We start from the raw sequence: 13,176 nt of genomic DNA, 5'->3' as shown, positions 1-13,176 counted from the left end.
TCCCAGATGCTGCCGCAATCGGTCGATCCGGTTGCACGGTTTTCCCCTCGGCAGGATTCCGTCCGTCGCTCGATTTCGGTTTTCATTAGGAATTCAAAGTCCCACTCGAAGGGAAAGCCACAGCCCACAGCTCACACACACACACACACACACACACACGCAGCTTGCGACGACGAGCCCGCCGACGTGAACCCTTTTTCCTTTCGGATTCGTGGGCTGCCGGCGGCGCAAAACCTGAAACCGAAACGAATCGGTGACAACATGCCGCAACAAATTAGAACTTTTGGCACATTTGGCTCGTCGTCGGCGTGTGGGATTGTGGTGTGCCGGTGGCCGGACTTTCAGTTCATCGGGCTCACTTGTCAGTTCCAAATGGAGCAGCACACTTCGGTGGCTCGTCTGTGTCATGACAGTGCGATGGCACCGGCTGTAACGGACAGATTCACAATCTCCACCGGTGACGATGTCACGAAAATGAACGCTAGCGCAAATGGAAAAGGATGCGATAGCAAAAAAAAAAAAACGGCCAAAACACATCGCAAACACTATTGCCAATCGTAGCAACCGTAGGGGAAGAAGTAAACGTAGCCTGTTTCGATCGTCCTGCGTCCTGTCACGATAGTGGATGCAATCAAATTAAACAGTTAATCAGGAAGTTTTATTGGAATATTTCAATTTGACTAATTTGATGTGGTTTTCCCGGCGCTTTGTGCACGTGGTTTGGTCGTGGATGAAAAGCGAACTAAAAGCGAGGGGTTTTCCCGACCCAACAACACCCTGAAGAAGCACCCTGTCACTCGCGAAAGCCGGAATGTGTTTTTAAACTGTTACGCCGTTCCGACGATGGCGAGTTGTTGCGAGGGAAAAATGAAACATGTATTTAGGAAAGGAAAAAAAATCCCGAATAGGAGAAACCGACGGGGGTTGTAACAGGACGCGGGCACACCGGGAAGGCATCCTTTTTGTGCGGAAAGCATAAACAGATAAATGAACATAATAAACAGGGGTTGATGGGTTCATATACTCGTAAGCGATGACCCCTTCGGTTTTTATCCAGGCTTTATGCGACGTACCGGTGCGTTTTCCCGAGTCAACGATTCATCGGACGATCTGCGGGGTTGGATGAAAAGCGGGGGAAGTTAGCAAATAAAAAAAAGTGAGAAAGAAGAAACGAAAAAAACGAATCCGCCATCCGGGATAACCCTCGGGGTGAGGGAAGTGTATAAAGTCAGATCGCCGCCGCTCGGAGCCTGGGGTGAGACCGGGATTGGGAAATGACTTTTACTTAAGACGTTATGAAAGTATTTCCTTCCCGCCGGGTGCTTTGGACCGGTGTTTGTAGTGGCTTCACGTGTGTTCAAAGTGGCCGTTCACTCCACGGGAGGTGTCCTGCGAAGGATCATATCACAATAAAAAATGGCTGTTTTTATTTCAAGCATCAACAAAGGAAACCGTTCGAAAGAACGCTGAACCATTTTGTACCACCATACTAGTATAATACTCACAATAGCGATGAAACTTGACTAAATGTTTGCACCTTTCTTCTCGGTGAAGAAAAAATGTGATGAAAATTCGAACCATTATCAATTTGCTCGAACGCAAGCCTTCGCAGTTCATCCCTCGAGCGGTCGCTTATAGCGGATAGTTGTAAAAAAAAGTAGCCCATAACGGTTCCCATCGATTGGATGATGGGTTGATCGGATCCCTTTTTCCCTCGATTTTTTCGTCTTCCATTTGACCCTCCCGTTTGACCCCTGCGGCACCGTACAACCGTAGCGGATGATTTTAAATTAAATCCCTCACCCCGCGTGGCACCCAAAATAACCCCCGGGAAGGGTTGAACCCGAGGATTGGGCTAGTTTTCTGCCCGCTGACGAGAGGAGAACATTTTCCACACTTATCCGGCACGCTGGACGAGCCCCGCGTGTGTACTTTCTAATTCGCTCCATCGATCAAGCTAATGTCAATAAAGCGTAGCAAAGGATGCAATAAAAAAGGGGTTTTCTTCTTCGATTACTGGCCCCGAGTGGCGGCAGGAAGTTTAAAGGATGGTGCTTTCCCTTGCCAATCCCGAAACTCGGGTCACAGACGAGCAGGTCCCGGTGTTGACCGGTGCAGATAAGCGGAATCGACAGTGAAGAAGAGCAAAAAAAAACCAAGCCCCCGAACCTGAATGCGATATAAAACATGCCCACCATGTTACGCCCAACGAACGTACGCGTTTGGTAGGAAGAAAACTGCCCGTATGCGACCCATCAGGACGCAGGACGTTCCTCGGGGTTGGAAAATAGCAAAACAACAACCGTCTATTGCGACCAAAGCAAATGTTTATCCAGCTCGTGAAAGATTACATTTTTCACACGATTAAATCGCGATGCCCTTCGTACGCGCGTTCGCGCTCGTTGACTCACGCAAGGACTTCTGTGTGCCTCGCAAAAGGGGGTGCTTCCAGGAGGGGGAGGTCCTTTTTGGCGGCGCGCACCATTTATCAACGCGCGGCCCGGCCACACCGACGTGGTGCCGCGATGGATGAGCCGCGGTGAATTCGCGTAAAACTGAAGATAAACATCCGGTCCGACGTCGGTCCCGGGAAACCGACGGCCCCGATCACCCCGAGGTGAGCCACGCGCGAAAATTGTACTGTCTCATCGCAAAGTGGCGCAATGGCGGCATAATGGTGTGGATAAATGATTGCCTGGCGGATGCCAAGCTGGTCAACAGCAACAACAAAAAAAAATCCGCCATTCCGCAACGGTTCAAGTAGAATTGTATCAAGATTAAGTCACGCTCGCTTTCGTTCCGGCACCAAGGGCATTTGGGTGCGGATTTTTTTTGCTTGCTTTCCTTCCATCCATTTTTGGCACCGTTGGCGATGTCACCATGACTAAATGAAAATGATTCAGACAGAATAAATCGTCTCCGGAAGCATGCCGTTGATGGGTGGCCCTTGGCTTGGCGCGTGGTGATAAAAACCGTTCGTCGTTGCAGGACGCAAGACAGGCTGGCGAATAGTTGGTGAAAAACACTATTCCGCGCCTAACACAAGCGCCTAGGGCTGGGAATAACGCCTTGTCTTGGGCGCTTGGGAGTTCACGCGCACTGCACTTGAAATATGGCGCGCGCGTTATGCTTGTGATGTGCGCTTTTTGTCGCAGTATGCCATGACTCGGAGGCCCTTTCTTCAACGAAGAAAACACTTACAAACATTTGATCCTTGAACAAAAGTCAGCTCCTTGTGCTCTGGGGCCCGAATCAGCGCCCTAATTGGGGCATTCATTAACGCGGGCCTTATTGAAGGTTTTTCTTTTGCCAATCATTACGAGGGCACAAAATATAAATAAAATCTCGATCACTCCCACCCCACGGGAGTCACCCGCCGAGATTGTTTGCCCACCAACGAGTGAGATTAATGTCACGACGATTCGCCCGGGACCGGAAAAACCCCTCACAGAAGCCCATAAAACACGCGCCCGGAAGAAACGCCGCTGGTGCGACTGCAAATAAATAGAGCACGCGCCAGCGGAGTGAATGATAAAAATTATTGAAACAACCAACACACCACCAGCCATTACCGTACGGTCGGGGCCGTTTCGAAAAATCAAAAAGGGGCTTTGCTGAGGCCGCCGACGGGAAACGCCCGCGAAAAGTGTGAAAACTGCTCACCAACCGAATCGCCCGGTCGACGACGGCCTCGTTTTCTTAGCCACCGAGTCCCAGGAGGTGGCAATTGGCCCAACAATGGGCGCACGCGGACAGCCGCTCGATTGTTAGAGCGTATCGATAAAAAAATCACCATAGGGGTGGCCGCGTGTTGCCCTTGCGTATTGCGGTGTAACTGATGCGTAGCCGCAGAAAGGGGCCCGGGTACAGAGCCGCCGGAGCGCTGTGTCACCTCCCGGGGGCCTAATGTGCGTTTTTCTCGCGCACGACGAACAAAATCGCGCATTGTTATCTGTCACACGTGGAGGATGCTTACGCGCGAGGACTCGAGGACGACGAACACGCTTTACGCTTCACCGTGCCCGAATGGACGGATTTGTGCCGGCGTGTTAGTCGGTTCGCTGGTTCGTACCTTTCGGTGCAAAACGGGAGTTCCGCGGGAAAAACCACCCCGGCCTCAAAAGGGCCGCGCGTGTTCGCTCCTGACAGCTCGCCGAACACAATGGTGAAATGTCAAAATATTTACCATCCCGCGCGAAGCAATTTCGATCGAGTTGGCCCTGCCAAAAGGGCTCCCGTTCTAGCACTCTTTCTCTCTCTCTTTCACGCTCTTAGTGCACTATCAGCGTCTGCTACCCTTTTGCTGAAAATGCCCCGGTGGAAAGCGAACCCGGAGAAAAACGCTGTCACTGACACGGCGATGACGATGACGTGGGAACTTTCAAACGAGTTTAATTAATTAGCGTGAGATTGAGACGTCAAGCCAGGCGGCAGAAAGTCAGGCAGGCGGAAAGGGCGGTTGGGAAATATCGCGAACCACCGCAATGCCACCGACCGCAAGGGCCGCGTTCTGTGGCGTGATGGCGGGCTCTGAAGAGAGATTTTTTTTTAATTCAACCACTTGCCCTCGAGAAGTCAACAGTTGAAGGGGATGTCAGAAGTAGTGCTTGCTGATGACGAAAAGTGCTTGGATTTATTTTAAAATGAATAACTTGAAGCGATTTAGCGGTAGGGATTTTTCTGCTCGTTATTTGTCCGCACGAAAAGGGGGAAACATCCCTGTTAAAAAATGTGTATTTCTATTGCGAAAAAATGATCCATAATCTATGCCATAATTGATGGTCAATGATCACAACGGAATCCCATCGATTTATTTTGCTGACCATCATTTCTCCGGCTCATTGCCATCTCATCGTGCCCCTGATGAAGACCGATCGTTATCCAAGGGGAGGCTTCGGTAACAAACGAAAAAAAAAGAAGAAATATCCACGCCCCGCAATGACACCGACGCCGTTGCGAATGATGGAGTAATATTTGAGGCCACGCTGTATTCCATCATAAGCGACGCAGGATAATCATTTCCCTTTTCCACGCGGTTACGGGATGGCTGGAATAGCCCGTTGTTTGGCTGTTTATTTTTTGCCCACTGCCCAGTCCATGCGCACGAAACCACGTCCGAGTGACGTGCCGACAAATGCAACGTCTTAATGGGAAAATAATAAAAATGATGACTGACGGGACTGTGCGGAACATGATGGCCGGCGTGTGCCGCAATCGGGCATTTGCAATCGGCGATACCGGCGTCATCCTCGGTGGCTCGCGATGACCCCGGGCGGAGAAACAAACGGTGGAAAAAAAGTCACAAAATACAACGGCAAAAAAACACACACAAACAGACGCGTGCGTGCGCGGTTCCGGCGCCTCATGGCGGAATTATTTGATAGATTTATTATGTATTACATGTTTCGCAAGGATATCAAAAGATCATTAGCCGGCAATCGTTTCGGTTGGATTCGATCTGAGATCGGAGTGGCGTTCTCAGTGGACGGACCGGAAAAAAGGATCGACCGCTGACGAATCGAGGCAGGATTGAGATGATAAATTACTCCGCTTTGCGGATCGGATGATTGTGAGAAATCGGGTTCAGTTTTTTTCATTCATTCGTTGTTTTTCGCATCCTTGAGCGCCCAGAGACATTTCCGACCGCTTCGCCACGGTTATGATACGAATCCGTGGCAGGCGAAAGCAGCACCGAATGAATAGCAAATGGGGTACCGTAATTTGCCACGCTATTGGCGCTACACCAGCACGTGATGCATTAGCGAGCCACTGGTCAGGATTGGTGCGGATTTATTTGCATTAGCACAAATTGAGACGAGTGGGTGTGTGCATTTGATGAGTTTAAATGGCTCCTTTTTGTGTGTTTTTTTAAGCAGATTGGGATGGTATTCCTCGCCACGACACGTTCACCTTTAAGATCGCGTCTTATCTCCCACCAAAGGGCAGTGCCATGTGCCTGACTCCAACGCGTAACAGCTGCTCGTGACGGCGGCAAAATCGCAATTTTCCACCGACCACACGCGCGAGCAGGACGTGCCGTGGCTAAAAAAAAAACAATTACATAATTCGCCATTTTCCGTGTTTGCGGTGTTTTCTTCCACCGCCAAGGACACCGTCGTGATATATTAGCCGCCTGCAAGGCAAGCCTTCTTTATTACGTTAGCATCGCCATCGCGGCCAAATTGGCCCCCGGGGCTCGTGTTCGAAACGTGCAAACCGGGATAAGGCGCACCGCAGATCCGTAACTCTTCGGCCGGTCTTTGGGCCGTCCCAAGGAAAGTGCGCAAATAATCCCACGGGCAGCACAGGGGGGAGAGACGACAAACTCCAGCCAGTAGAAGAAGGCACCGCAAAAAAAAGCACCGCAAGCTGGCCGCCGGCAAAAGGACTTCACTAACTTATGAACTAGCCGCGGGATAACCCGCGTGTCCGGGCGTTAGGCGAAATCCCCACCGAGGCGAATGATTGGTTGGAAGTTTTTCCGTCCAAGCGCCCCAACTTTCCCGTGCTGGCTGGATCCTGTGGCCGAGCGGGTTGCTGCCTGGATGGGTGGGTGCAAGTTGAGAAGAGACAAAAAAAAATCCCGCTGCTCCCTAAGCCGTGGGAAGCGAGCTATCCCGAATTGCGGTTCTGGCACACCCACACCGGGTTTCTTCTTATTCTTCTTCTTCTTGTTCATCCCTCCCACCCGGAGACAAAGAAACAGGCGGCCAAAGAAAGGAAAGATGATTTAATGAATTTGGTGATGAATTTTTCTAATTTGAAATATGCTAATTTCGGCTCCAGGAACCCGCTGCGCCAGGCCCAGGGATTTGTCGTGCGAGATTTTCCTTCTCTTAGCCGTAATTTCTGTCCGACTCCGACCACCCTGTCGAGTCCACCCCCCACGCCCCTGTTTATCCCCCCCCCCTAGCCCACCCTCCCAACTTCGCTGTCCCTTTGAGGAGTTTTAAGTGAAATGGTAACGAGCTGTTTTTAGGTGAGTGTTGATTCCGTGCGAGAGGATCCTTTTTCCCGCCGGTGGTCCGGTTTTCCAAGGGAAAAATCACACACTTCCCGTCCACGGGGAGCACCGATCAAAGCACCGTAATGCTGTTTTAAAGTTAGATTGCGGGAGGTTTTTTCCCCGACGAAAAAGTGCCACGCGGTAATGGCACTTTAAGTGGCTTTTATCGGTGTCTATAAAGGACACAGCGACCACGCAAAGGACTCAGCGGCCACGGTGGTGGGTCGTTTGTTTAAGCGAAAATTATCGCGAAGCGATGTTTAAAGCACGGGCTTGGCCTTGTCATTTTCCCGGAGGTTGTGTTCCGGGGAGTTTTTGAAGGTAAAGGTAAAGAATCTCGCTTGCAAGGCGCGTCTTACAAGAACCAAAACGAAATGCAGGCTCGTTGTCATTGCGTTGCATTTTTAGGGGCTAAAATACATTTCCGCATCGCTTTTTTTTTATTGCCACCTCATCGTTCCCAACCGTTCCCCCACACCGTTCGGAGGCCCCTTTTCCGATAAACGTGCATCATCCATTTCATTACGGCTGAAAGCAGATAAATTGAACGAGATGGGATCGCGCTTGACCGCTTTGCGTAAGTGCCCTATCATCATTCTGTTCGCTTTACACATGTTTCACGACTATCGTAAATGAGTGGCAGCTTCCATCCCTCGCAGTGCGAGTTGCGAACAGGTCCCTGCCGGTCATCAAACTGGCCGAAGGAAAACCCGTGTGGAAAACCTCGCAAACGGTCCACGATCAGCGTCAAATTTGACAAAGTGAGCCTCGGTAAAAAGGCTATTAATTTGCGGTGTTTTACATCGGGGTCCGTAGCAAGGAAGATGCGCCCGAAGCCACCCTGCCCGTGAAGGGTGACTTCCGTTTCGAAACTACCACCCGGGCTCGAGGGAAGTGTCCATTAAAACTATTGTCCACGTCACGGGACAGGCTCGGTAGGGAGCACGGGTTCCCGTACGCTTCGGCCGCGCGATGAAAAGGGCTTTTATCCTTGATTGGACGGAGAGCGGTTCGAGAGTGATTTAATGGAATGTGACAGTTGTGGTGGCGCAATTCAGTGGTGTAATTTACGGCTCACCCACATTAGAGCGGAACCCACACGGAACTGGGACATGTTTGCAATGACACTTTACCACTTGCGCTCGGGCTTGGGTACTCGAGATCTGTCGCCGTGATTTCTGCTCGAGTGCTGTTGAAAATTAGTCAATTAATTAATTGCTCGAGTGAATCGGGTGATAATTCTTGCGGCTTGGGTCACTTGAGAGGGGTCATAAAACGTGGACACAAATTGGGACAGCAGCATCCGATTGTGGACGTGATTGATTGGCTTTTCATTGCCGAGGGGCATACATTGAAAACGTATTCTTCGGGCTTTTGGGAAAAACGTTCTTCGATTTTGCCGTTGCGTTGCGGAGTGATTTCTTTTAAGGAGAAAGTTCACCGTTGAGGCCGGTTTGCTACTTAAGTATGCAGCCATGAAATAGGTTGCAATTCGTTCGAATAAATATCGTAAATCACGGAATTATTGCGGGCAAAGTACGAAATATTGCCGGAAAGGTACTCCGGCACCACAATTCCACTGACCGGAGTTTTCCGTAATCGAATAACGAGCGGCTACCTTCTTCGAAGCCCACCAGCTTCGGAGCGATAGCATTTAAATTCTTTTGAAATTCTAATATTCACAAACGAAAATGCGTTATTTGGAAGCCTCCTCCAATGGCTTGTGTTTGAAGAAACCGTTCCAGTTGCGAGTTGCCTTGCCCTTGTTTTGTAGAACTTTCTCCTTCGCCTAACAAATTAGTTGATTAATCTCGTTAAAGCGATCATCCCCCGAGCGGATCCATCGCGGAACTTTCGTAAGGCGATGAACAAAGGTATCATCATTTTGCGGAGGGATATATTGGGCAATAATAACCACCCGGGAGGCGTTCGTTATCTGGAACTGGGAACGCGTGGCCAACGGGCGAAAAGTTAAGCTCGGTAAGAAGTTACGGAAACTTTCGTGAGCTATTGTTCGATCAATCAGAATATCTATTGGCGTAATTCGTCGTTGCTAATGGGTTCGGATTAGGTGGAATTGTATCTTCTAAAGGCTTAGTGGCGGGGATGGGACTTTTGCCAAAGGATCGTAGCTTTTATCATCTCGTGTAGCTCGCGCGAAGAAGTTTGTCATTCCCACGAGAACTGTAACACTTTCCACCACCAACCGGACGGACGACGAGAACTGTTTGAGGTTATGTAAATGCAAACTTTAAAATTGAATTTGATTCACTCTAATTACCCGACTCCGAAACCAACTCCCGGTCGCCCCCTAAAAACGGAAATTGCGCTACTCGAAAAGGGGCAGCAAATACCGAAAGGGGTTACGCGTGAGCTAAGCCTTCGAGTTTGTCGAGTTTGCGAGAAAGTATTCGGGCTGGTTGGCAAGAAATATGCATACCATTTCAAGTGGGATGGTGGGATTTTTTTTTCCTTCATCCAGATGGAACTCCCCGCTATGGGGTTAAACCAATTTCCCATTGGGCAGCGGTGGAACGATAAAGTTGCTGCCCACTAGCTTCCCAGTTGAGCCGATTGCCATGAGTGCAATAAAGCAACCGTAGCGTGTGACACAGCCCCGGATGGAAAGCTTTCGCTGCAACGGATTAATGTCCTTTTTCGTGCCCGATTCCAAGTGCCTCGTGCTGCGTGCCCGTTTCAGTTCATTTTGAGCGCTCCACCGGCGAGTGGAAGTTGTGATGATTTTAATTATATTTGGTGTCACAATTTCGGAGAAGTTTAATTAAAATTTTCGAACTGTGACGGAGTGGCCGTGCGGTTGGACAGCCAGGAAAAAGCCACTCCCGGCAATGGACGACACACGCACGGTTCGGGACCACGGAAGGATACTGCTGCTGCTGATGGTGATGATGATGATGATGACAGGCCCACACCCCAGCGGGCGGATGATCCCGGTGCCGGTGAATTAGCCCGTGGGAAAATGGGGATAAAACCCGGCCCCGGGCGCTCGCTCTCGAGTGAAATGGGCATCTGCATAAAATGGTCCCGTGTCCTTCTCGGAGGACCTTTCCCCCCACGGGGTATCAACTGCAGCCGCTCTCTCTCTCTCGGTGTCGGTTTCAGGAAGTGTGACGCACTTGCTGGCCTCACTTTTTACAGCGAGCCTTTCAGTCGGGCCAGGGTCGCACGTTTTTTTTTCGGTGTGGGTCGCATGATCTTCGAACTCTCGAGGTGCAAAGATTAGGTGGCGTCACGGCGATGATAAGGACCGTAGAACCACCGGAATCACACATCCCGCCAACCGACGGTAATTGGGAAATGTGGTTCCCCGGGAGTGGTAGTGGGGGTGGACAGGAAACCACCGAAATTCCGACCCACCCGGGCATCGGTTTCAGCGCGTATAGCTTTGCGATTCGGTTTCGAAAAGCTTAAGTCATTTGCATTCTAATGAGTTTGTTTTATTTTCGGTTTTCGTGTTAATTATGGTAATCTTCGGAGACGCAGTCACCTGATGTTTCATTAAGATGTTTATTTTTTGAGGATCAGCAAGGATGCCTGGGATGGGACGTGGCGCCCGGGTTTCCCTGGGCTGAGGGGGCGGGGATCCCGTTTGCGTGAAAGTCAAAGTTGTTTTGCGGTGTACGGCGGGGTTATGTTGCGCTGGGTGCCGAGAACGCCGGATGATACAACTCCGCAAACAGTTCATCAACCGACAGGTGAGCCTGTAACGAGGGATAATTTTCATGGCAGTATGCTGGAGTTTGATTTTTCTTCACGTAACGTGAGTGGTAGAAATTACGTTTGGGTTTTAAACATGCATTAGCGAGACATGCTGTGTCTCTGTTTGTTGGTAATTTTTTCCGATTTCTAAACTTCAACTCAAGATCAACCCCAGGAAAGCAGTTTGAATGGCCTGGTGTTAATGTTTCACAGATGACAGATAAAGCTATTTTATTTGATGAGGTTTTTTATGCCGCTTCTGCGCAGCAAGTCGTCAATAAAACTTTATTCTTCTATTTATTTACTTCCCACGTTGCATTCTCTTTCGACAACAACAGCCTCTTAAGAAAAAAGGGACCCATTCCGCGGAAGCAAAGACGAACGAGAAAGTTTCGGTCCGCTTTCAAGGATATCATTATCATTTTAATTACGACCTGTTAAGATTGTAATAAATTATGAAATTAAAACAGGACAAAAGCGTGCTCGGTGGAACGCGAACGGAAGTTGGGTGCTTTGTTTTTCCGGCCCCTACGTCCGTCGAACGGCAGAGCCAGAACCGGAAGCCAGCCGAGGGAGCGGTGCATTCCTTATTTGTTATCGCGAGTGCAGCTGCTGCAGCGTGTCACGGGAAACCAGCGCTATTGCACCGGGATCACGTGGCGTAGGAGTTGGGCTTTGGGAAAAGCCCTGGCGGAGTAAAAGAGCGAACCCGAGCCCGTGTGCTTGACGAGAAACCATGTCAATGTTGCCTTGGAAAGGCGTATAACTCACCGGAACACGAGCTTGTTTGTCTGCGCTAAAGGGCGCATCAAACCACCCCCGTGTGTGGGGTTGTAAAGAAGCGGGCGCCTGCTTGTTTGTGCAGCGCAAATCGTCCAAGCTGAAGTTTCGCCAACCACGCCTTTTTTCCGTGCATCGGCGCGCTGCGATGCAGGGTTCGTCAACCAGCAGCCATTGGGGGTTGCTTTCTAAGGGATGATTCGGAGAGAAACCCTTCCAAAAGTGTGTTGCCTTGTGAGGTAGGCTCAGGAGCGTGTTTAAATCATGGAAAGTGTTATCAACCCTCGCTAGGAAAAGCGCCACAAACCCTGCATTGATGATGGTCGCGTCTGGGTGCTTTTCGGAACGCCTACAACTCGCGATATACGGTGCGCTGGAACGCACTACCTTCGATTGGCCAGCCAACGTCCGGCTCGGTGGTGAGAGCGAGAGTACCCTCGGCCGGTGGTGAAAAGGAGAGCAAGCTAGGTAGCCGTCCCGTGGTTGCTCCTGGGCAGTCTGGTCCAGCGGCGGGTGGCACTGAGATTAGCGAAGATGAACAAAAAGCGGACAAAAAAGAGGCTCCGGGGTGTGGGCTCAAGAAAAGCACGAAAGCGAGGAAAACTGAGAGTTTGAAAGACGCTTCCCTGTGGCTGGGAGAGTGAGCGAGCGAGAAAGAGTTCGAAAGCTGCCAAGGCTTGTCAGAGCCAGCAGTGGCACGATGCGCCGGTGATGTAAAGTTTTCCGGAGGCTGGCAAAACTATCTCCGGCGAACCACCGCCGCGTCCACAGAGGTCGCACACAAGTCTTATCTCTTTCTGCCACAAAAGCACGAAAACGGTGGCATCACACAAAAAGGGATGCTATGCTGGTTTTTCGTGGGAAGCACCACGTGTGCACCAAACTCACCCCTTGGAAGAAGGTTTGGTGCAGTTTGGAGCTTTTAAAATTCTTGAAAGCAACAACAAAAAAAACTCACCCCTGCAACTTGGAGCATCTAGACGCTGTTTTCGGGAAGTTTTTCGAAACATCCATCAGCTTGCCTGCGCCGAGCTGCATTATTCAATGGGTTCAAAAAAAGATGAGGGCCATTAGTTCTACTTGGCGGGATTATTGAGATGTTTAGATGCGATTGCGACGTTGTAAAGTTGTCCTGTAAATATATATATACATACATATTTGGCACAAGCGTGTCATGCCTTGTTGCCTTTAAGGAATGGCCGGCGAATGTATGTTATTGTAAAACTAATCCCCACCCGGGAAGGCTTATTCGGGACGTCATTTACAGCTCTCGAGGGGTGCTTTTTACGAGCCCGAAAGCAGGATTGATGGAGCAACTAACAACATCCGGGTGTTGTTTTACCACGATCTAATCCTCTCGTGAGTCCTCGAAAAGGAAGCGAAAAACTCCCAACCAACGGTGGTGGTTTCGACAAATTAGCCTCGTGTAGAGCCGCGCGATCGTCGCTCGTAACTCGACGGAAACGCAATTATAAGCCCGAAACAACAACAAGAAAAAAAACTGCCTGGCCCAAGAAGAAATGGCGCAAGATTTTCGTGCCGATACGCGAGCTTAACGCTCGAGGACGCCCGGTTTTCCCGGCAGATTCTCGTGCGAGAACAAATCGCCTAACGAATGACCCACCAGTGGTGGAAAAAATAAGGAAAAGCAAGACTTCCCTCGTCGCCCG

This window comes from Anopheles nili, chromosome 3, assembly GCF_943737925.1.
Source record: "Anopheles nili chromosome 3, idAnoNiliSN_F5_01, whole genome shotgun sequence".
NCBI classification, from domain to species: Eukaryota; Metazoa; Arthropoda; class Insecta; order Diptera; family Culicidae; genus Anopheles; species Anopheles nili.
The sequence above is the reverse complement of the archived record's forward strand: the minus strand, read 5'-3'. Positions refer to the sequence as shown.